Source organism: Pelmatolapia mariae, linkage group LG6 (assembly GCF_036321145.2).
Source record: "Pelmatolapia mariae isolate MD_Pm_ZW linkage group LG6, Pm_UMD_F_2, whole genome shotgun sequence".
NCBI classification, from domain to species: Eukaryota; Metazoa; Chordata; class Actinopteri; order Cichliformes; family Cichlidae; genus Pelmatolapia; species Pelmatolapia mariae.
Genome location: NC_086232.1, coordinates 17,773,165 through 17,799,174, shown reverse-complemented (window position 1 = coordinate 17,799,174; position 26,010 = coordinate 17,773,165). Strand labels below are relative to the sequence as shown.

Sequence of the window (26,010 nt, the reverse complement as noted above, 5' to 3'; positions counted from 1 at the left end):
AACCACACTTGTAATTTTATTTGTGAGCCAACAAAGTTTGAATGCTCCCTCAAAGGCGCAGTCATCATCTGAACTTCAAAACAAATACCCATTAAATAATGTAAGGTGATTAGACAACAGTTACTCACCCTCACTCTTGTCAATAGTAGACTAACAATTTGCACAAAGGTCTGCTACTTCTGTGTAGCCCACGATACAGGTTGCATGTTAGCAAACTCTTGTATTCAGAAACAAATTAAGTTAACCTTTGACTCCATTTAAAAGGGAGTCAGTCCAGAGCTTTCTAGGAAACATTCTGAAAGTTTCTCAGAGTCAATTGAACACAGAGGTCATGGGTGCCTGCAACTTCAGGGCTGTCATACGCATCTAGATGCCAAAGAAAATGAGCTCACATGTAGGAATGCAACTGCTGTGTTTCCTGGCCTTCATTCACTCTGACTAACTCTGGTCAAAGTTTGAGACAGACGCACGAGTTATGCAACAGTCTTAAATTTACCAAAACCTCTGAAATACTTTAAAAAATAAATAAATAAAAGGAAAATGTCCACACTGAAAATATAAGAAATCATGTTCCAAGTACTTCAATTTGTATGATATAAATTTAAAGGAAACGTCACATCATTAGTCTCTCTTACAGGTTTATGAACGCCACAACTCCTTCATATTACAATGTTATGTTACAAATTAGGAAAGGTTACAACCACAGCAGCTCCGAGTTCTTACACAAATGTAGATAACTGCATTAGAGGACTCTTCAGAACAGCCTTCCTACTTTTGGATAATCTTCGTAAATTTATGCAACATCAGATTTTGGGAACACAAACAAAAATCCAAAAAAAAAAAAAAAAAAAGTAAATTAAAAACAGCCAAAGTGGGGGAAAAAGAAGGCTTAGTTTGCAAACAGTGCTTCAGTAAGGATGGGCACTTATGACAGTCTAAACTCTTGACTTCATTATGAAACACTTTTGAGACCAAGCAAGGAAATTTAATGAACAATCTTTAAAATCTTAATATAACTTACAGAAATCAACCACCATTACCTGCATGTAACTACAGGCAAATGCAACTTCATACTGCAAACTTAATGCAACTCCTTCCACTGCAATCGATTTAATTTACTGATACTGTACAAAGTCTTCAGTGCACTGACAGGTGTTGAAGGAAAGTCTTTAATTCCTGTTGTGAACTTTGAGCCTAGTGTGATTAACATGTTCTCACACAGCAGCGTGCTACAGACGCACAGAGATTATTAATAAAACGGGTCCAATCTAGTCATACTGGTCCAGGCTTAAGACGTGACTCATTGTGTAGTTGTTCTGCATTTAGTTTCAGTTCCAAGCTTTGTGGTCTACACCAGAGCTTCATTTGGGATATTTATTTGGTGAATGAAAACCACAGATGATGTCTTAGTGCAAAAAGGAAGGAGGTTAAAATAAAAAGGAAAAAAATCAAACCTACGGGAGGATCTTTAACTTTGCCACATTTACTTCCTCAAACCACATTGGCTTTGGTTATGTGGCAACATATGACTGGCTTTGAACATGTAAGCTGAGATGGATACAGCTCTACTGAAGTCAGTGACAGCATCTGGAGCAGCTGCAAAGTAGCCACTAGTACAAAGAGAATAAAGACACTTCATAAATCATGGCTGGAATGCAGCCTCATTTCCTATCCGACCCCACCTCCAACAGCAATAGTTTTTTCCTTCAACTCTACACCAAGTAGCTGAGACCTGAACATCCCAATCATGACTTGGCTTATGACTCTAATTGTCTGTAGTTTTCCCCACACAAAGAAAACCCATGCAGAGCAGATGCTGGAAAAAGCAGAACTAATGAGTGGGTAAGATCACGTATGTCTGACCTGACAGTTGATTCAGAGCTGATTAATGCTATAACAAAGACAGATGAGTCTGTATGAACCTCGATTTTGGAATTACAGTTTAGTATCTTGCCAGTGCTGCAGAGAAATTGGCCAGAAAGTGGCCATAGATCTTTCTGTAACAGTTAAAGCACTAAAAGCACTCCATGCTGTCAAGAAGAAATGTTTACTCAAGTATAAAATCAAATAAAAACATCCATTAGGAGGAGTGCAATAGCTTCATTTGTAATTTGAACAATTAAAGTCAGTGTACGAATGCCACTTTTAAGATGGCACAGAGCACACTGGACAAAACCAACCAGGAGCTGTGCATCTAAATTTGGCAGGCAGCAGAGAAGTTGCTGATTCACTCAGGAATGCTGGTTCCAGTCACACAGACCTAGAGACTGATCAGCAATCATATGGCAACCAGTGGGGACCATCTTCTGCAACTGGTTGGTGAGCAGTTGCTGGTTGTTTCTTTCAGTCAATGGATGAAATCACAAAAAGGGTGCTGCACCACAAACCACCTTGCATTTGCTTTGGTTGACAGTTTACATGGAAGATGCCGATTTGTCTGCAAACACCAACTACTTTGAAGGTGAAGAGTCTCAGTTTCCTGTTTGCACTTCACTTTTCTCCAAGTTTCACTAATAGCTCAGAAACATGCAGTGCCCAGAGTATGTGGTACAACTGGTCTGTGGGCTACTCTTGCTTAGTTCTTCACCACAAATACTCATGGACACAACCATAAACCAAGAGAGAGAGAACATATGCAATGCTACAACCTTTCCATTGAGCTCATTCTTGTATCAAGGGCATAATCAAACAAGAATAGGACACAATTCCCTAACTAGATTTGCTAGATTACCATTATAGGAGGAAACACCATTTTTATCCTTCAGTTCAACATTTAAAAAATATTGGCTGTCGCCAGTGCTACCACTCAGCCTCCTAGTAGACACACATATGGTATAAATTTGAGAATCCTAGGTGACTTTCTTCTTCAGTCATCGCATTTGTTCATTTTGCAAAAACTTGACTTCTGACCTCAAGATACAGGTCGCTGAAATTTGAACACATCTAAGATTTTTAGTAGATGTACCCTTGTTATCAATTTAAAAATCCTACGTCACCTCTTTACTGAGTTATCGTATTCAAAAACTTGTCCACGCTGCCTGCCAGCCTGCTAGGAGGGGTGGTGCCAATACCCCATAAGCCGTGAATTTACTTATGTTTTTTTTTTCTTTTTTCAAAAAAGTACTTTTAATGTACCTTTATTGCACCATACTTTTTACTTGTACTCGAGTACATTTGTGAAGAACAAACGGTACTTTTACTCCGCAATATTCGAATCGTTACTTTTTTTTTTTAAAATAATTAATTTCACACATTAGATAATGCTACTAATGATAGATCATGCCGCCAGTGGAGTTTCCTGTAACTCTTTCACCAATCAGATGTAGCCATGCAGTCACATGACCAGTTATGAACCATGGCGGGCAGAGCGGCCCAAGCCTTTCAAACTAGTGGACACATGGAAAGAAGAAACAGGAAAACAGGGCAAAGGCAACTATCTCCGCTAGAATTGAAGAGGATGAACACCCCTGGCCTCATATACAAAGCATGTTTCGCTTAAAAGCAGTACAAAAGAACAGCTATATAATGTGGTGTCTTCAGTATGAGGACACCAAACTGACATTCCAGCGTGAAAAAACTCAACTCTAACCTGAGGAAAACATGGTGCGGTAAGTTTACTCTGAATTTCTTTTTAGCTGTGGTTAGGTGGATGTCAGTCTATGTTACAGTAGCTGTGTTAAGCTCAATTCCTTGAGGGTCAACTTTTTGATATGTCCATAGTCCAACATGAATTAAATGGCTAAATTGCCACCTCAGCATGCAGTCAAGTACTATAGAGTCTTGCTAATGACCTAATGATTTTATTCTGGTGTGTTGCGGTGAAGACATGTTTAATAGTTTTAGGACACTGGGCCTCGGGGATTGGAGCGGTTTTCCTCCTGCCCCCAGTTTGATTAAACTAGAATCACATCATATTTTCGGCGCTACATTGTGGTGAGATAAGTTTGTGGGTGCTGTGTCGGCAGCTTCGGCTGTCCTTTTAGCCTCTCGCTGGTTAGCTAGTGTGAGCTATAAGCTAACAGCTAGCCTGGTTAATGAAGCTAGAGTTCCATGCACATGTAAAGACAGCTCATCTCTACTGCTTTAACTGTTAAATTGGAAGGCAATACTGCGGTTAACAGGGTTTATTATGCGAAACAGCAGCTCGTTTAGTTTAAACAGCCTGCGTTAGGAGGCTAGCTTCATCCGTCTCCCTGCCCTGTGGTTGGAAGGGACAGGGTTTCATCTTTTGGCAGCCATGCAGACTGAGGTGTTTGCGTTCTCAGGACAGCCATGCAGGGATTAGTGGCTACATTGCAGCTCCAGTCACGGCTTTCATCACCGTCTTTCTCGTCTTTCCCCGGAGTAACAGCCAAACAGTGCGAGGAGGCTCTATTGGCTAGCACTGCAATAGAACGTATGTTCAATAGAAATAAGAACGTATGTTCTTATTTTAAACTTAATCTGGAATTCATTGCAAACTGTTTGTATGGGATATGAATGATAAAATTTTGTTTTTCAACAAGAGTTAGTGAAAACATCTCCGGTGTGATCAAATTTTCATGCCAAACATCTGCAGCTTGGCAGTCTATACAGTACTATGATGCCCAGACCTAATTCTTTTGAAAACCATACATCTTTCCACAGGTCTGAACTTCATCAGACATCAACTAGACACAGAGCTGGATGAGGCCAGCTATCTGATCAAGATGACTTCTTTAGATCCATGGGGTCAGGAAAGCCAGAAGCAGTGGAGCTGGAGAGCTACCTTTCATGTCCAATTGCTAGAGGTGTGGATCTATTGCATAGCTTTCCTCACATCAAGAAGCTGTCAATCAAAATCAATACAGTTCTTCCTGCATCTAGAGCTTGTGAAGGACTCTTTAGTCAGGCAGGACTCCTTGTTCACTGCTAAGCAGTTACAGCTTCACAGCAAGAACCTTTAGAGCGAACTGCTGCTGAAGCTTAACCATCATTTTACTGAGTGAAGAAATGGCACGTTTTTGCTAAATATGCAGAAAAAGATGCACACCCATGCAATTTATGGTAAAAGTGAGCTGCCTTGTATATACATATGTTGAAGTTGTGTCGTTCTAATGTTTTCTTTGAGGCTGATGTGCCATTTGGAGTAAAAGTGAATATAAAGTATACAGTATATCTTGTCACTGGAAATGGTTTGCACTGTTCATATATTTATATTATTTACTGTATGTATTGGTTAAAAAAAGCTTTGTTGTGAAAAACTTAATCTGGAAATTAGAATTGTTGTGCCTTAATTTTTGATGTTTTTACATATGTTCTTTTTGGTCTATAAAGCTCTGAATGGTTTAGGACCAAAATATATCAGTGACCTCTTGACCCAGTATGAACCTTCCAGATCCCTCAGGTCATCTGGATTCGGTTTTTTATTAGTTCCCAGAGTCAGAACCAGACATGGAGAAGCTGCATTCAGCTTTTATGCTCCATATATCTGGAACAAACTCCCAGAACTACTGATTTTATCTACTGTTCCTTTCTTTTTTCATTTTAAATCATGCTTTTTATTTGTTTTGATTTTTTTTAATGTCTCTGTAAAGCACTTTGAATCACCTTGTTGTTGAATTGTGCTATATAAATAAACTTGCCTTGCCTTGTTGAAAATACTACAATTTGTATATTTATTTATTTTTGTTTGTCTGGTAGCATTTATTTAAAAAAAAAATAAATCAGACATTACAAATAGTTACTCGCTACTTGAGTAGACTTTTCACCAACTACTTTTTTACTCCTACTTGAGTAACTTTTTGAACGACTACTTTTCACTTTTACTTGAGTAATAATATTTTTAAGTAATGCTACTCTTGAGTACAATTTTTGGATACTCGACCCACCTCTGACCCTGTAGATAAAAGTCATCCACCAACAAACTAGACAGAAAAGAAATGATCCTAGGTAAAACTTGAAAAGACCACTTTTTTTTTTTTTTTTTTTAAAGTGAATTTTGGTCAATTTCATTCCACAGCACAGTGTTACATTGACCTAAAATGGTAGTTCAGCTACAGCTGTATTGTAAACACTTAACTGTAAATGAGCTTTCAATAGCTAAAAATAATGAGCAATCATTTAAACTTACAAATAGCAAGCATGTAAATGTCAGTGAGAGAAATGGCAGGTTATCAAGAAGTTATTCCTGTGGTTATCGTCGTATAATTTAAAGGATGAATCATCAATTTTCATGGAACCAAAAAGCATATGCCAGAGAAAATGTCACAACAGCAGCAGCAGCTGCTGCTATTTCCCTGCACCACCTGCCCCTTTTGCTGTGAATGCAGATACAACCTTTATTTTCCAGTAGTTTAGCAGAGATCTCATTAGAGGTTAGACTAGAATTTAAATGTATTCTTCTCTCTCCATCTTTCTCCCCACCAGTGCCATAATGTTACATGCTTTTCATATATTTGGTAGGATTTCATCTGGCTCCTGATTACATAAATGCACGCTTGTATAACAGTCTTGTATCTGCAAAGGCCGTGTGTGTCAGAGCAATCAACAAGCTGACAGAGATGTTCTTGGAGTGAGAGGTGTTTCATCCCAGAGGAAATCATGAGAAACCTGAACAGCACTGTGCTGCTACCATGGAAACATTGATAGGCCAACAGATGCCATGACTAAGTATTAGCATACACTAACACTGAGTGGTCAACCATATTCTTATATGTGTGGCGCTATAAATATGTAGAAGGGGATGCCACAGTAGTTGAATGAAGTGAAGTGTCTAAAACACCATCCCTCACTCCTCACCTATTTTAACTGTGAGCTTGACTAGCAATCGCTTTAAGGAGAGATGAGATGGGAGTTTAATTTAAACAGCTACAATCTAATTAATTGACGTTAAGCGGTACACCCACAAGTACTGAAAGCAACTAGCTGGCTTTTGTACTCTACCTGTAACAGGTGATTAGCTGGAAGCCCAAGTGCATGTGTCTGTGATGCTGCTGGTGGAGCCCAAAGTATTTACATAAATAGAACACAAAGAAAGAATATTTACATAAATATAAACTCCTCCTACTATATAAATAAATTCAACACCAGAGATGCTCAGGATGATTATGCAAACCAGTATTTTCAGGTAGACGAACTTCCAATCCCCACTAAAGTTTACCTTTACTTTAAACCCTGTACCTAATTTTAAAACTATTATATAGCATTTACACAGCTCAGCCCAAAAGAGACAAAAAATGTAAAAAATAAAAAACAGGGGGAGAAAAAAAAAATCTGAGAAAAAGGAAAGAAAAACAAATGTCAACCACTGAATCATGCGTTGAACTGTTGCAACAAGTAGTTAATTGATAGGTCAATTAATCATCAGAAATGAGAAATACAGCTGTGATAATTTTGTGAGGCTGTTTCGTTATTAACGAATAACTTTCAAACAAAGACAAAACATATTTACTGTTTTCCTGTATTTGCAATAAATGGATAAGAAAATGACCTGGAGATGAATTGATACTGATAAAACTACTCAAAGCCATAAAGGAATGCTAAAATTGTTTCGTAGGGTGGCTTATAATGCAGTGATGATGTTTCAGTATAAAAAGATTTGGTTGGATTTGTCAGTTTCTTTCTCAGGAAAAAAAACTTGACTGTGGGCCAAGGATGAACAAGATTCATTATTTAAATACAGTTGTCAACAGCAAAACAATCTCTCAAAGTATTCAAAACCATGTTACACTTACGAACCCCATTACATAAGTGCACATATGACCAGATATTCACCTGCCATTTACCTATCGGCAAATACGGCCAGGATTACAGTCCCTTGGAAACAGACAACTGCTACCACCATGGACACCTAGTTTTTCTTATTGTACTCCCTCATCTGGTAGAAGAACACATGCCAACATGTCTCATGCACATTCACTGGTGACCCCAGTGGGTCCAACTCAGGGGTGCTGAGATAATGAAACTGATGGCAGTGGCTGATGTTTAGCCATTATGTCCCTGTTAACTCCATTTTTGTTTATTCGGTGACACTGATGAACTGAGAAAAAAAGAAAAGAAAAAAGAAAAAAAAAAAACTCCTTTCCCCTCCCCAGAACAAAAGTGAGGGGAAAAAAAAAGATAAAGTGCTATCAGCATTGGCCAAATTGTCCAAACACCGTCAGTAGTCTAGTGCATTTACAGGACTACAACTTCTCTATATTAACAACATATCTTCTCCTTTTAAAGTTTTTTAAAGTTTTAAAGTTTCATCACTGCATGAATATGTTTCAAGCCAACAATGCATTTCAAACAGAAGTGGACATTGAAACCTTATGCTCTGCACAACAGTTAAAAATTTAAATCATTCATACTGGAGAGGAGGAAAAAAAACATAAAAGTCAGTAAAGAAGTAAAGAACAACAGTTTTCTAAAGAAGAGAAAATCTGTCAGTCAATGGATTGCGTAGTAGCTCTGGAAAAGCTTGCCTGTGCTTGAGGGGCAGGGGGTACAATGTGTTATCTGCAGCGCCACAGACCTTCCTCCTTTGAAGTGTTGCTGAACCACCGACTGCGCCAGGGACAGTGAAGGTGGAAGGCAGGAGTCTGGAAAGGGGGGGGGGGGGGGGGGGGGGTATAGAAACCAACAAAGTGAGGTACAGAAAACATCAGATGCACAAACAGTTTAACTTGTGATGTACTAGATGCACCTCAGAGACTATTTACACTGTTATTTCTGAAGCAGAGCAAAGGAAATTCACATGATTATTTTTCCTCTCCTTTTTCAAGGTCTTGTTTGGGGCAGCCGTGTTTCCTTTGGCGAGTAATGAAGAAAGCATATGGTGGCCATGTGTTGAACGATTGGCTGCGAGGTTGGAGAGGGGAAGTACATGGGACGAGCTGGATGGCAAGGAAAGTGAATCGACTGACTGTTCTGCCTGTTCCCTCTGTTCACCGAAACTCTCCCTCAAGGATTATCCTCTCTAATAGACTTAAAGGCACTTTAACTGAGCTGCCAGCTGCCTGCGTCCCTGGTGGAAAGCAACCCAGGTCAAGTCTGAGGGAGGATATCCTACCATGACAATGCAGCACATTCCTAGAGTGCCTCAAACTTGCATCAAAGTAAAATAAATGTAGCCACTCGTACCAAATACTGAAAGTAAATTAAATATCTAGTAGAACAGAAAAACAGCCTTACTTCATATTCAACGCAAACACATACCAGAGCTTGAACACTAACAGCTGCAACGACAATGCCACTCATGACTATCATGAGATGTGAACCTTGGGCAATGTTACAATATGTATTCTTAAAATATGTGTGCAGAAAAAAAAAGAAAAAAAAAAACCACACTGTAAAATTATTACAGAGCTACAGTAAGTGTGACCAGAGCTTAAGCAGCTACACACTCCACACCTACTTTTTGATAAACAGTAAATAATTCATCCATGAGGAGGAGAATGTGGGCCAGAGAACTGTAATCTGCATAACTCTGAATTTCACTGCAGAGTTTTAAGGCAATTTCTGTGTCACACACTGCCATGGAAAAAGAAAAGACTTTGATTTAATATAAATGTATTGAAATTCACACACAAAATAACTTAAAACCGCAGATTGTTATGTTGTGTTGGTGTCATGTAGAACCCACATCATAAGGAAACGCCAACAATAAACACCACATTTATGGTGAAACTAAGATTTACTGTTCTCGGGCAATGTGAGAAACTGCATCAAGATGTGAGGTCTGTGCCAAGTGAAGACAGCAGCAAAAGACGAGCGCAGGATGCTGCAATAAACTCGGCTCTTTTGTTAGGAAAAAGAAAATGAATAATTAGGTCAAGGCTTCTCTGTTGTGGTCCACAGGGAATAGAGACCTGTTGATTTTCTTTCATGACATCTAATCATGGACTAATTTAGACACAACCTGCATTCCTTTGTTGAGTTTATTCATTCTGACCTCTTTTTGGGCTGATGAAATGCCAGCTTATTATGAAACAGTAGCTATTCAACAGTTGTAGGCCTACGGCAATATGAGGATGCTCAATGTCTGAAACATTTCATTTTTATCTAGAACGTCAAAACAATTGTAATAAAAAGGTCAGTATATCTACCTTTTAACTAATAGGTCATTAACCTACAGGGAAGCCTGCCAAACTGTATGACTGTTCCACAAACAAATTACTCGGTATGACCAATTAATCTTTACAATACTGTATTATGTATTTAAAAACAAAACAAAAAACCCAGCTGTGATGCTCAGGATATTATCCTATTTCAGTAATGTGTAAAATGCTCATTTTGCTGAGGTATAGATGCTCAATTAATTAACCAATAGCTCTAACCAATGAGCTTCAGTCTGTGAGCAGGAAGATAAAATATTCTTTTCACGCTACATTTTATAAATATTAGCAGACAGGCACTAATCATAGAAGTTTAGCCAGATTTTTGAACCCGTTCCAAAGTGAAGTGCTGTGAAACTAGTTCAAACAAATCCTGCAGGAGTTTGCACAAACTACTCCCTCCCAAATTTTATTGTAAAGTTCTCTAAATTTTAGCTTTCAGTTACTACAGCAGGACATGATTGAGAGCACTCTAGTTCATGTAAGTCAAGTCGAGACTTGCAGTAACACAATGTGAACAAGGAACAGACACAACTACAAACTACGTGAGCAGAAGTGCCTGACTTCACGACTTCAACACAGGCTTAGTGATGTAGCACAGAGGTCTGACCAGGTCCTCTTGGACCATGAGACATCGGGAGACCTCTGACCAGGCATGTAAGGGAAGCCTCCATTCACAAAGGCAGACGTTTCCATGCCAACAGGAGAGAGGCCTCCTTTCAAACAGGTTTTGTGCTGCACCTCTGCTGCAGTCTCAGAGAAGGACCGGTGGGCATTTGAGAGGAAATGGGTTATGGGAGGCAGTGAAGAGATGCAATTGTGTTAAGGTGAGATGGAAAAGGACTGAACAAAATGACCCACAGCCTGAAGGCATTTTGTGATGGGAAATTACAAAAGGAAGGCTAGACGGCTCAAATCACTTTTGTCCCCTTTAAACGTATGAAGACACAGGAACATCGGTGGCTTTATCAATCTGTCAAAGTGACGGCATTCTGTCAGTCAGACAGCAGACACACAATATTGGCAGAACAAGCCGCAGTACTCAAATCAATGTGTAGTATGAGTGAAATTCGACAATACAAGTGCTGTATAATCCATTACAGGGTTTAGGCTGTATATTACAGCCCCAGCAGCCTGCCTAACCTTAGTCAACTCCCATAACAGGCTCAAGCATAGTGGGAGGTTTAGACACAATAGAAACAAAAAGGTTCAACAGCCAAGTAAGCTAATGTTTATTATTAACATGCTGCCATGAATATTTTTCCCATATTTTTCAAAAGAAAAACAAATATTTAAAAAATAAATAAATAACTATACACAACACTAAAACCATTTTATCTGGTCAAATGACAGCCATCCACGTATGTCTACTAATTACCATCTTTCCCCATTTCCCCAGTGTTGCCAGGGTTAATATATCCTAAAGTTCTTATAATATCATATTACCCTAACAGAGCACTTCACTCCCATACTTCAGGCTTACTTGTGGTTTCTAAAAGTAGAATGGGTGGCAGAGCCTTCAGGCCCTTCACCTCAGGAAACAGCTCCCAGTTTGGATTTATTACATACATACCCTCTTTAATTTCCAGATCAGACTCAAAACTTTCCTTTTTGATAGACTATAGTTAATGCTCATTTAGGTGACCCTGAACTATCCCTTAATTATGCTGCTACAGACACAGAATGCAGGATTTCATGTGACGCACTAAGCACTACTATTCCACTCACCTCTTTTCATTCGTCATAGATTTACATCCTCCTGAGAACTGAGGAAAAGAGATTCTTCCGATTGAACTTTTTGATTTCCTTCCTCTTTGGAGCTAAAAGAGGCCACCCAAACGCATGAGATATCAATGGAAAGGATGTCCTCTATTTAGCACAACAAGACTTATTAGGGTAGCTCAAATAAGTCAAAATATACAGACCAAAAACATCCAAAAATGTCCATTGCACAGGCCATAAATGAATAGGCTGGTTCTCAGGAGGATATACCATTGCAGCATTTCATTATATTTGTGTCTTGTCTCTCCCTTAGTCTAGGTTTTGTCCTGTTCATCTGCCCCTACCCCTCCATGAGCCTGGTTCTTCTGGAGATTTCTTCCTTTTAAAAAGGGAGCTTTTCCTTCCCACTGTCATAAAGTCCTTGCTCACAGGGGATTGATTGTTTGATTGTAGGGTCTTTACCTTTTAGTATAAAAGAATCATGAGGCATCTGTTGATGTGATTTGGTCCTATATAAATGAGCTGAACTGAAAAAGTTTCCTGGCAGATACTGCATTGTAGCAGACTTTTCATACCATGGAGGCTCTATGTTTCGCTAGTAACTCTGATTATGAAAACTACTTCTATGTGTAGTGAGGCATTATAGATCCACATTTAGTAAAAGTTACTTATTGAAAGTTCAGGTCTTCAATAGGGACTTATAAACTGTGACTATGTGGCGCCTTGTGTGCCTGAAGTGACGTACACACACCACGTCAATGAAAAAAATATATATATATATTATTGATGTGTAGATAAATTTTAAGATTATAACAAATCTGTAAAGTTATAACTGTTACAATTATGTAAATCTGAGCGACTCTCACTTTCAAAAAGCTCATGAAGAGATACTGCTGTAAATTCTCACCTGTGCACAAGCATACACATGCACTTTGTTCCAGGGTGCTGGCAAAGTCTGATCTGGCTGCCTCTAACACTTTTTTCTTTTCACATGCACTTTCATCAAAAAGTTCAAGGGGGTATAGTGCATGTGTGAACAGTGCTCATTTGTGTTTACGTAAAACTTGCTCCTCTAGTTTCAGCTCCAGCACGTAACCAGTACATAGACATTTAGTACGTAGCCATCAAGGGGGTGTGAAAACAGCTCACTGTTCGAGTTATGCCTGATCAACGCTTCAAAGAAGAAATAAAGTATTCCTTCTCAGAGGACAAAGACAAAGAGATGCTATTTGTACTTTCATATCTTTGGCTGTTGACAATACGCTCTGCTGCAGTATAATTTTGGACCCCAATATATCCACTCTTGACTTTTGTCCCAGACTGCCACTTTCTTCTGTCCCTGCACTGTGTCACCTAGTGTTCAAAACACAGCCCACATCAAAGCAAAATGCCTGGGAGATTTCTCCCCATGTTCATTACCCAGCTCAGAGCTACATGGCACAGCACTGAATTATTAACATACTCCTTGCGCCTCACAGATACTGAGCAAACGGGCCGTTTACAAGCACAGAATAAACCCATACTTTGCTCTTAAGGCTCCAGTAAATCCTCAGAGTAACTCAAACTGATAAAGCAAGCATTTAGAAGAGAGCATTTTTAAAAGGCACAAAACAGAGGATAGTATCACACTGCTAACGACAAAGTTACAGATGATGGAGGTATGCAATAAGCCGAGAAAGAGAATTCAAATATTATAAATATTACATTCTTCATGAGTATAGGAGGAAGAGAAAATGTGCAGGAACGTCTGACAACGGAAGATAAGATAGCTAGGGAAGGCCTGAAGCTGTGAATTAGATATGTTTCATAGATATCATGCGGGGATGTCGTGGCATTGACATCATAGTCATATTACTATAATGATCGTATCATATATACACACATACATATACATCGAACCAGGTAACTTTCACTTGTGTAAGCAAATTCTTAATAAAACCCTTTGTCATCGTCGTCCCCACCCCACCCCTATACTCCACCTGTGGGAGTCACTCACTGTTTAAGAACCACTCCTCTAATGTGTCGATGTGACTAACTGCAGCTGCATCAGGAAAGACCTAGCCCAGGAAGCAGACACGTATACAGAATTCTTCATATCAGGCCACAAAATTAAAATCACCAGAAATAACTCAATAACAGCCATTTTACTTTTCTGGTTTCATGTCTACTCACAACTCCCAGTAACGCCCCCAACAACAATGCTAATTTTAAAACAAGGTAAGCCATCATTACAAAGAATTGCAGGTTCTCAAGCTGAGGAGAGGCAGTAGTGGAGATAAAGGCTCTAGTGTGTGTTGTAATGTCTGACCTTAAAAACAATAATTGTGCCCTTTTTTCTTTATGTTGCTGTACTTTGTTGCCACAAAGGACCACTTGATGACTTTCTTAAGTTACTCTTCAAGAGATTTCCTTGAGACTGGAGATCCTCTTGGAACTCCCCACAGAAAAGCCCCTTTAATGTCCCCCCCCCCCCCCCCCCCCCCGAACACTCTTTCTCTCCCTCTAGTAACTCTACACACACACACAGTTTGGACTTGTAGAGCCCATTGCCCTACTGTTTCTCCTTCCCATGCTTATGAAGACAGCTTCATTTCCCTCCTCATTTCCCAGTTTACATACACAGCTGAATAGGTCTTTAAGTATGCAAACTACACAGCACCTCTCTACACATTTGCTGCTGTCACCCCTTTCCCGTTTCCCTCTGTGGGTTGCACCATTTAAACCTAATGTCTTTCAACCATCTGTCCCCTCTGCTCCAAAGTTGTCCATCTGTAGAAATCCCGTTACCCTCTCAATTTGGTATATTAGACACAACTCAAAGATTCAAGCAACACTTCCCACTTTTAAGCTTTCCTCCAAACATAAACAGTGGCTTGAACATCCGTTTACCACTTGAAAACATAACCCCCACAGAGTAACTGACTTGTACTATCTCTCTCCATATGCAAGGAGTCTTAAAACTAGACAAGTAACCCTGAGTAGTAGCTTTGTTAGGAATAGCCAGCATATGGACAGCAGACTTATTCACTCACTGGTTACAAAATATGCATATACGTTTTCCTCAGTTATAAAGATTTCAGACTGAGTGTGGATTTACTAAGGCCAGTCTCCCCATATGCAACCTAAACAATGTCCACTATCTTCATGCTTTGCCAACACAAGTTTCAAAGACAGGAAATCTCACTGTCCATGAGAACAGTATTAGGAAAGTCCTGATGTCAGTAACACAACAACAGTAAGGAGTGTGGGAATGTGAAGCTTTACGCAAACAATGTCCAGGATACCCTGTCATAATCTTTAAGGGCTTGCAGCAATCCCCAAACTAAACTTCCAAGTAATTTTTTTAACCCAATTTTGTGTACCAGTTTCATTTTACTGCAGTATGAGAGGCTTTACCTTGTTTCTGTCATTTACCCTGTACTCATACCAGGTTACAGATTTCTAGTTTTAAAGAAGCTAAGCTTTTGTCCCCTCCCTTCAACAACCTTGAATCTTGTTTAAAGCTAGAAGCTCTGCTGCTGGTGGTGGCAGAAAAGTTGCTAGTCCTGACCAGGGCAGTAGCAGCTCTCCGACACACACCAACAACCAAATGTGAGGGGGAAAAAAAAAAAAAAAAAAAAAAAAAAAAAAAAGATGTACAGAGGGGGGAAAACATACAGTTGGCAGTGAAGGCAGGTGGGAAGATTGCTTGCATCTCTCCCTCTCCCCAAACACAAGAAAAACAGGAAACAAAACAAAGATAAAGAATTTGACCTTTGGACACAATCGATAATGGAATGACTAAAATCCTATCCTATCAATACTGATCCATATTTTTGTGTAAATGTAAATTGAAAATATGCAGTTCTTGTCTTAACACTTTCAGCTAGGGCTGTGCGATATGACCAAAATCTCATATCCCAATATAAAACATCTATCGTCCCGATAACGATATAAATCACAAAAAATTTAATATTTTCTGTAAATTCTGTGACTCTCGGGTAGGTGAAGTGTTTCCAGCTGGGCATCGTGTACCTGGAGTCGAGTGTTTTAACCGATGCATGAAACTACACATTTTTAGACATAAGTTGTAACGGCCGCCGTTTTCTTTGTGAGTATTTATTACACAGCGTGCTGCGGGGAAAAGCCTGTTCTAACGTTTGAGTCTAAGGTTTATTTTTTAGCACCTGACGACTCTTTTTTTTGCTTCTCATCCGTCAATACTCTGCATACTCTTTCACGTGATTCCGTTTATTTAGAAAAGTCTCAACAGGATCTTGAGCTTTATTGTGAAAGGTTTATGTGGAAAATAAACAAGCGGACATGCGATGGTTTTACTGTCGTTGTTGCTAATGACAACCCATAAAAACAGGCGCTTGTCTGTCCATAATGTGGTTATATTAAATATAAGAGAAAGAGAGAACTTCAAGAAATTAATATAGCCACTACAGTGACCATCAAAACGATGGAAAAAATATTGCCGTAAACAGTTTATTTTGGGACACCACGAAACAAACGATAGCGTAAAATGAAACGATAGACGTTTTTATATCATCATCCGATATATATCGTTATATCAAACAGCCCTACTTTCAGCCTATCCTTGAATGTGAATTCTCTGATCTTCATCAGCTTACACTGCCCTGCTGGAGGAGAGGGGAGAAAATAGAGTACACCCCCCCCCCGCATACATTTAACTGAAGGGTTTAATAATGTTTAATAATGTTAATAATGTTAATAATGTTAATAATGTTCTCGTTGCAACCATTTTCAAAGGGGGTACATAATGGGCTGGCTCTGAAAAACAAACCCCAGAGAACAGCTTAGTTTGTACATATTAAAACAGCCTCTTCCAACGCAGTTTCTGAAGCGCTGCCAAACAACAACCTGTTCAACGCAGTAAAAGACCAAATTAAAACTGTCTTCTCAAAACAACTACATCTGCCATTTCTATTCATCTGCTCCGCCGCCTGGCTTTTTACAGACGGCAGAGAGACGCGCTGCAGAAAAAGCCATAAAAATCTGAAATAATCTTGGAAACATCTGAACATTCATCACATGAGAATTGCAATTAACTTTTTGCAATGCACAATAAACTGCAATTTATCACCTTTTTAAAACTGCTAATTATGTTAAACTTAGGCAATATCCATTTTATCAAAACATAGTTATCCCACTTCATTTGGTTTTTTTTTGCTGCAAAAATCAACCCTGTCACTAAAACCTGCTATAAATGTTGCCAAAAGACGGAGTCAGTCTGATATCAGTCTGAGACTGAATAGGGGCTGTTGAAAAACCACATATCTGTTGCTGTCTACATAGACAGAAATCCAACTATCACATCTGCATTCTGCAACTGTTCTACAGGAATACAGCCAGAATACAACCAGCTGGCAGCCAGTCGAATCAAGTCTCTTCAAGTTGTGCTCATTGACAAAGACTCAGATTAAAGGCAACGTGCTTGCAATCTGTCTGCATTTATAAGTTAGATAGTAATTATTTGCAAACCTTCAACAACCTCTCAGAGTGAGTACAGTCAGTAGAAGTCAGACTGCAACTGTTTGCTGACCTGTGCAATCCCCTTGCGATCAAAAGTGGCTTTGAATGTGCAACCCCTGAAGGCGTGGGCAACCATTTAGTTACCACAAATTGTCATCACTTGCAGAATGTGAAAAATTCAATACAGTCGCCAGACACCCACCACTTCTTCTGGTAAATGTAAGGAGTTTGCCGTCCTGTCCTATTCCTACTAGTGTGACTGAGCTTGCTCTGAATTAGGAAATAACTTTGTCAAGCTAAATGCATCCAGTGTTGGATGGTTTATTAAATGTAAATTTGTTCTGCTAACCTTATTTCAGGATGTTGGTGCAGGAGATTCCCGGATTATTTTAATTTATTTAATAAAATATCGATATTTGGTGTTCTTGTATTGATACTATATCGGCACAAAAAAAATATCGCAATACTATGCTGCATTGAGCCCCCCCCCTCCCTACTATTTAGGGAGATCTATTAACTGTCAGTCATTTTACAAACTCAAGTGTTAAACATTTGTTGGCTTCAACTTCTAAATATGAGGATTTGCTGGGTTTTGGGTTGGGTTTTTTCCCGCCTCTTCAGGCTTATGCAACAGTAAATGACCTTATCTTTGTGTTTTGGACAGTTGATCGGACAACAGGACACAGCAAGAGCAATTCTCAGAAACAGATTGGCTAATCAAGAAAATAACATCCAGATTTGTTCATAATGACAATACAGGCTATTTGCAGTCTGATCATAATTAGTAATACTATGGGTTCAGAAAGCCTTCGTCTTCTATATAATAAATGTTTGCAGGCACTTAAAGGAAACTGAACAGGTACAAAAAATTAAATAAAATATTGTCCTTAACAGATCTCTGATCATCAATCTTGGGCAGCCATACATAGGTCACTTCAATACGACACCAAGTTAAGCCAGTACTAACAAATGAGACCTATTTTATCCTTCCATTTCTAATGATTAATCAACACCAGTGCTGAGAAAAAGAACATCATCAATTTTTGATCAAACAGAGGCAGAATTCCAGCTGCTGGCTGATCGGACCGTTTCATCTGTTATGTGCAACCCAAAGCACATTTTTAACCAGCAATCAATACAACAGCACTGAAATAAATGCTCCCTTTATGAAGCTTCTGGTGCTCAGCTTTTGTTGACACTCTTCCAGAGAAATGTTGTATCTACTTTTTTTTTTTTTTTTTTTTTTTTTAAAAGAAAGCTGTAAATTATGTAATTTGGCAACTGAATGATAAAGTATCCTATCAGCAGTGTGTCCACACTTCTGCAGTCAAACTCAGTATGGCAAAAGATATGCAACAGTGCTGCTGCACTTTTGTAATCAATGTGGTGCTTTATACTGCACAGATTACACAAGTATGCGTGTGTAAAGCATCACTCTTAGAATAGCAGCGTAACAAATATAGAAGGGAAGTGACAGAAGATTCATTCAAATGGACTGGCTGACATCTGTGCATCTTAACCAAAGTTGGTCATCTGACCTGACCTCACGACTCCCTCCCAAACTGAAATTAACATGAGCTGCACAATTTTATCCAAACTGACAAAACAACACAAGAGAAAGACGCAGCATGGTTAAATAAGAGAGAATTGAATCTGAAACAGTTTCATGGTGCGCTTCAGTACTGCACTTCTGTTGTTTAAGAGAAATATGTAATGAATGCACACCCATTTGGGTTTGGCTATCGTTGCACATGAGGGGTTGTGGTCAAGTTTGAGTTTAAACTTGATGCACTCCAGTTTTACACAGCGGAGTAGAAATCTGGGTAGTTCCAAGTTCATGTTTGACTCGAGTTACATTGCATTTAATCAACTATACAAAACAAAAAAAACTATGGTAAAAACAATGTAATTAAGGCTTACACGATGAAACACGAGCTAAGGTCTCACAAGCATAATGAAGAACTGAAAATAATACGTATTGTTGGGCTGGTTTGTACTCTGCTGTTGGGACTCTGTTAGAACTGAAACAATTGGATGTCAGGGACACAAAGACAAGCCTGTCCACCACAGGAGAGTAAACATTAAGGCACCAGTAAAAAGAAATGGCCATACAGTTTTAGATCAACAACTTTCTAAAAATGTCTGGACAAAAGAGGAACATAATATTCATAAAGGCTTGCAAGACTGTTGCATTAGGCTGCATTTACAGCATGTTAGGCGACTAACTGAATAAGGGATGTGGACTGTGCATCAAGCTGTCAGCTCAGTGTTGGTTTAACTAAAGCTGCCTCCTGTGACAAAACAATTTCAAGTCCTGTGATTTGCAAGAAATCAGAGCACAGCCACAGCAACCTTAAAAGTCTTAAATCTCTCAGCTGTCAACATCCCATGAATTCAGTCCTCTGTTCCCCAAGATAAAGTCTGGATTTGGATAACTTTATAAAATTAACAGAACTAAGTGACCTTTGCAGTGGCGCTATAAACATTTTTTAAACAGAAACCCTTGAACAGATGAAGAAATAGGAGCTGCCATACTAAACAGCATTTTTCTACTACACTTGGTGCTTTTGTGCTCCTTTCCTTTCTCCTTTATATGTGAATAGTGTGGCAAAGTTGCCTCTGGTGTGTTTAAGCTGCCTGGCAGCTGCCCAGGAGGAGTGGAGTCTGTGCAGCTATGTGTTTCATGGCATGTCTCAAACTGTTCATACAGGTTTGCAATCTATAATTTGACCATCCTGACGTCCATACTTTAGATTCATCGTTTGCTCTGCACACAGACATCATCTTACTCTTCCTGTGGCTTCTTCCCACTACATAAAGGACGTTTCCTTTTTCTGATCGAGGGTTTAAGAACAGAAAGTTGTATGCTGTACATTCCCTCAAAACCTCGAGGCAAATCAGTGACTTTTTAAAGATGTAGACTGACTGAGTTACGGCAAAGTCAAGTTAAAGACCCACGGTTTTCGGGTTAATGCGTGCACGGGCATTAAAGTCCTCGCACTCTGCAGCTGTTGACTCAGTTTGTTTAAAAAGCCCAGCGCTGGCCGGAGAGGCACCCGAAGCAGGCAACAAACTTCAACCCGTGCAGCACATTCAGCTACACGAAGCTAAATCTGCTAACTTAAACTTCAACTCTGAGCGCTACCGAGCTCCACATCAACACAAGCTGGCTAACGTTAGCACTGCTAATAGCTAGCGACTGCGTTAGCAGGCTAATGCTAGGCCCCTTTCCCCACCGGTCCACCGCTGCAATATCCCCCAGCTGCGGTGCTGTACTTTGTAATTCGCATTGTTTTTATTTACCTGGGAAATGTGGCGATGGACACAAGTAGCAGGACTTTCCGGCGCTTCCTCCCGGTCGGGTATCCACAGCGAGGTATCCTTTGAGGCTTGAAGAAGCTAACGCTTGGAGGTAAACGCTCCTTCTCGGGTCTCCCAGCAGCAGCAGTCACTGCACCTGACCAACCGAGGCTAGCACGCTAGCACGACCTGCTAACTAGCCCCCACAAGCCAAGTTCGTGTACTGTTAACTGGCTAGTCAAACACTGCTAACGCTAGCTGCTCTGCCAAACTGACCAGTGCACTGCTCGACCCGCTGACTCTGTGCTCTTACACGGTGATTTACGATCATTACAAGAGGCAGAAGAAACCCACGGAGCCCATACAGCGCGTCAGTGGTAAAAGATTTGCCGTCCGCAAGCTCCTCAACAGGGGCCAGGTCTGCTCCTCTCCTGGCTCTCCACCGACTGGAGAGAAGGGCTGTCGCAACTTGATGATGGCACGTTTTTGTTTGCTCCTGTGCGCGCTTACGTGAGATATACGTCCATGTGAAAAATAAATAAAGTAGGTTAATTTTTATAAATGCAACCAATGGCGGATCAAGTCTTACGAATTGATTCGTGTTGCGTTAAATGTTAAAATTCCACATTTTATTTTGAAAATCACAAAAATAACTGACAAATTTATGGAGACAATTATAGAGGCATTTATTTATGGAGACAAATGAGTTTTGTTTTTTGTTTTCGAAATATTCCAAAAATATGCCCCTGGAGTTTATTTCTCCCTCTCTGCAGTACTTTTAGTATTACGTTATTATTTTTATTTTGACAAGGCTTCTAAGAGGGGTTTGTGAAAGCATTTATATTATGGCCTTAAACCCGACTTTAGCAACTTTAGAGCCAATGCAACATGCATAGGTCCGGAGAAAACATAGATACACATGTGACGTGCGTGATGTGCAGACCTTCCTGGGGTGGGGGTGTCCTGTAAGGCTCAAGCAGTAGTTCTTCCTTTTATGACCTTTTCCTGTGCCTAACGGAGCTGGGCCCCTGGTGAATGTGAGACACTCTAGACAAGCCATCAGATTAACTTCACCTCGTTTTTCTTTTCTTTGTCTTGTGATCTTCTCCTTATTATTTATATGACAATTAATATTAGAATTATCATTTTTGTTGTTAATGGTCGTGATGACCATTCCCAGGTCTAAGCCTATGGCTAGAATATAGAAACGTATTTGCCCCATTCCTGATTACTTGTTTTTTTCTATATTTGTCACGTTTCAGATCATCAAACAAAATTTAATATTAGACAGAGATAACCAGAGTAAATACAAAATGCAGTTTTTAAACAATGATTTCATTTATTAAGGGAAAAGGCTATCCAAAGCAACCTGGAGCTGTGTGAAAAAGTAACTGTCCTCTTCTTGTTAAATCATGAATGAACTGTGATTCACCATTTATTTATTTGAAAAGTTGATTTCAGTTTCAGTAGCCACACTGAGGTGTGATTACTGCCAGACCTGTTAAATTAAGAAGTCACTTAAATAGCACTTCGCTCTCGCACTGCTGGCTTACTTGTTGTTCCTAGAGTATTTAAAAGTAGAATGGGAGGGAGAGCCTTCAGTTTTCAGGCCCCTCTTCTGTGGAACCAGCTTCCAGTTTGGGTTCGGGAGGCAGACACTATCTCTACTTTTAAGATTAGGCTTAAAACTTTCCTTTTTGTTAAAGCATATAGTTAGGGCTGGACCAGGTGACCCTGAATCCTCCCTTAGTTATGCTGCAATAGATGTAGGCTGCCGGGGGATTCCCATGATGCATTGAGTTTTTCCTTTCCAGTCACCTTTCTCACTCACTATGTGTTAATAGACCTCTCTGCATTGAATCATACTTGTTATTAATCTCTGTCTCTCTTCCACAGCATGTCTTTTATCCTGTTTTCCTTCTCTCACCCCAACCGGTCGCAGCAGATGGCCCCACCCCTCCCTGAGCCTGGGTCTCCCGGAGGTTTCTTCCTGTTAAAAGGGAGTTTTCCTTCCCACTGTCGCCAAAGTGCTTGCTCATAGGGGGTCATATGATTGTTGGGTTTTCTCTGAATATATTATTATGCGATCTACTGTACAATATAAAGCGCCTTGAGGTGATTGTTGTTGTGATTTGGCGCTATATAAATAAAATTGAATTGAATTGAATTGAAATCAAGCCTGTTAGACAAAATGAAGCAAGCAAAAAAACCTCAAAAAGCAACACATCATACCACAATCTAAAGAAACTCAAGAACAGCTAAGAAACAAAATCATTGATATCTGTCCATCTGGAAATGGGAACAAAGTTGTTTATAAGGCTTTGGGATTCCAGTGAAGCACAGTGAGCCATCACCACAAATGTAGAAAACTTGGAACAGTGGTGAACCTTCCTAGGAGTGACCAGCCTACCAAAATAACTCCAAAACATGTTGATGACTCATCCAGGAGGTCATAGAAGAACCCAGAACAACATTTAAAGGACTGCATGCCTCACTTGTCTCAGTTAAGGTTAGAGGTCATGATTCCACTGAAAGAAAGAGACTGGGCAAAAATAGTATCCATGGGTCAAGGAGAAAACCAGTGCTGACTAAATGCATCTTGATGATCCCCAAGACTTCTGGGAAAATATTCTGTGGACTGATGAGACAAAAGTTTATTTTTGGAAGGTGAGTCCCATTACATCTGCATAAAGCTCAGCACAGTATTTCATTAAAAAACAAAACAAAACACCATAGCAACAGTAAAACATGGTGGTGGTAGTGCAATGGTCTAGGGCTGCTTTGCTGCTTTAGGACCTGAAAGACTTGCTATAATTGATTGAATCATTCTGCTCTCTACCAGAAACTCCTGAAGGAGAGTGCCTGGCCATCAGTTCATGCCCCCTCAAGAGGACAATGATCAGAAACACAACAATAAGCCCACCTCTGAATGGCTCAAAAAAAAGGGGGGGGGGGGGGGGGTTGCGAGTGACCTAGTTAAAGTTGGTACCTTAAAAAGTCTATGTTGGAAAACCCCTCAATGTGGTGAAAATACTTGATGTGAATGACTCATTGGCAGTTATCACAAACATTTGATTGCAGCTCTTATTTGTTTCACACAGGTCAAGGAAGGTTTAGGTAATTTTTTGAATTAATAAATTAATGCATCATTCTTTTTTATATGAATAAATGAATGATTTAATTAGGTCTCCCTCTGCTCTGTTTCCTCCTCATTCACTGTAGCTGGAGTGCTGTGATCTGGTTCAATCTGGGTGACCTTTGGGAGGGGGCTGCAGGAGTGGGGGCTCCAGATCACTGCTCCCATCCTTTGAACCTCTGAGTTACACAAGACATCAAAGTTACTTAACTGCTTATAAACAGGCTCCCTCCTCTGGGTCTGGGGGCTGTTTTGAAGGAGCTCACACCCCCAGTTGGCTGCCTCTAATCAAATCCAGGGACGACTCAGAGCTGTACACTGATCTAAACATGAGAATGATCCAAATCAATGTAACCAGTAAAACAGAGGAAAGGTTCTGCTTACTAACCACAGAAGAACATCACTGCTGATCAGTAAAACAAACTGTAACTCTAGGCTTGGTTTTGTATAAGTTTTTTCAGTTTTATGATGTATAAAAGTCATGTACAAAGCATCTTACCCTCATACAGCACTTACTTGTGATTAAAGCCTTTGTTTATCATTATATGAAGAATTTTTACAGTACAAAAGTCTCGATCGACCCCTTGTTTCTTCCAAAGAGCCAGATTTTTTTGTAGTTGTTTTTTTGTTTTTTGTTTCATTTTTTTGTTAAGCTCTAACAATGACCTAAGACTCACTCAAGGATAAAAAGGGCACCTAAACCAAGAGATGAGCGAGTGTTGTGTCTACACATAATAGACAGCTTAGCAAAGATCTCATTTTAAGTGTATCTTTAGGCAATTTACATGTATTACATTGTACATTGTATCTTTACAATTAACATGCAGCCGGTCACAAATAAATATAACTTGAGGAAACTGGACAAGAGGAGGACAAAAGGACCAGTGGAAAGCCTAAAAAACAATCCACCGCAGATGAACAGTATTTGGAAGTCATCTCCTTATGAAATAGGAAAAAATCTAGCAAAGACCTGACACAGCTGCTCTACTGTTCACTGAAGCTTCATCACAAATGGTCTCAGTGGAAGAGTGGCTTTCTATAAGTGATTCTTAAGAAAAGGAAACAGGGAGAAAAGGCTGCGTTATGCCAAATTACACAAGAACTGGACTGAAACTCAGTGGCAACAGGTCTGATGGCGTAATCAGTCCAAATTTTTTGGTTCAGATCATTGTCAGTGAATGGGTGTCTACAACCATCTGTAAAACACGATGGAGACTCTGTCATGGTTTGGGGCTGCATTTCAGCTACTGTTGTTGAGGATCTTGGCAAAATTAATGGAAGTGTCAACGTAGAAAAGTACAGTCTGATTTTGATCCACTATGTAATACCATCTAGTAAGAATGTAAAATCTGTAAAATCAGTACTGTAAAATCAGACCTGGATAGAAAAACAAACAACTGAACACCATCAGTCATGGATCAACCTCCTCAGAGCCCGGAGCTCAACATTATTGAAGCAGTCTGTGATCATCTTGACAGACAACAGAATAAAACTCAGCAAATGTCCAAAGAAGAGCTTTAAAAACCCAGATAGATAGATAGATAGATAGATAGATAGATAGATAGATAGATAGATAGATAGATAGATAGATAGATAGATAGATAGATAGATAGATAGACACCTTTTATGAAAAGAGGCAAAACCAATGCTTAGGTGAAGATCAGCAATAATAATACATGTAATAATATTTTTATATATACTAATAAAACATTTTTGTATTCATGACTGGAAACTGAAAATATATATTTTCTAATCATTAAAGTTTGAGTAATAACACAGGAAGTGAGAGGCTATAAATGCATGTCATGTAGGCTGAAAACCTAGACCTAATTCTTCCCAGAATATTGAGCCGCATTTATTCAAAGGCAAAAAAAAAAAGAAAAAAAGAGAGCTATTGTGGATTAGTGTGAGGCTGCTCCTGCTCAAGTTAGCCATGTGGTGCCAGCTGTGGTTAGCTTTGGCTCATGGTCATTTTCATGGCCTGTATCTGGATCCTGCAGGGAGAGTCTGAAACCCTGAGATATCACTAAGAACCAAACATGTGATCATGAGAAGTGTGGAATCGAGGCTGGCATCCGGTCAATGAAAGCACACCCTGGAAACAAAGAATGACTGTAAATATCCACACTTTCTAGCTAAATTTTCTCTCAAATAGGGTTTGAAAGCTGCTGTAGCTGTGCTTTATGGAAAGAGGTCCTGTAAGTGAGTTCTCAAAGAAATCTGAACCACAGCTTGAAATCTTTGTGTCAGGGGGATTTCTCTGCCTGCTGTTGTGGTCATCACCACACCTAAACATGGAACTTTCCCTAGAGCTTC

General features: G+C 39.6%; 1 protein-coding gene across 3 annotated transcripts in view; it reads right to left on the bottom strand.

Moving 5' to 3' along the window:
- fbxw7 (F-box and WD repeat domain containing 7) overlaps positions 1-21,009 on the bottom strand; it is a 129,410-nt gene extending 108,401 nt beyond the window's left edge. Inside the window, exons 1-2 of one of the 3 annotated variants that reach the window (XM_065471049.1) lie at positions 20,562-20,614; positions 8,427-8,543 (exon numbers count right to left, since the gene is read on the bottom strand). The gene's annotated coding sequence lies outside the window, so the exon portion shown is untranslated. Of the gene's footprint in view, positions 1-8,426; positions 8,544-8,698; positions 8,825-20,561 lie in introns of those variants that run through there. The other 2 variants (XM_065471050.1, XM_063476063.1) reach the window with 2 other exon arrangements.
- Positions 21,010-26,010: the final 5,001 nt, after the last annotated feature.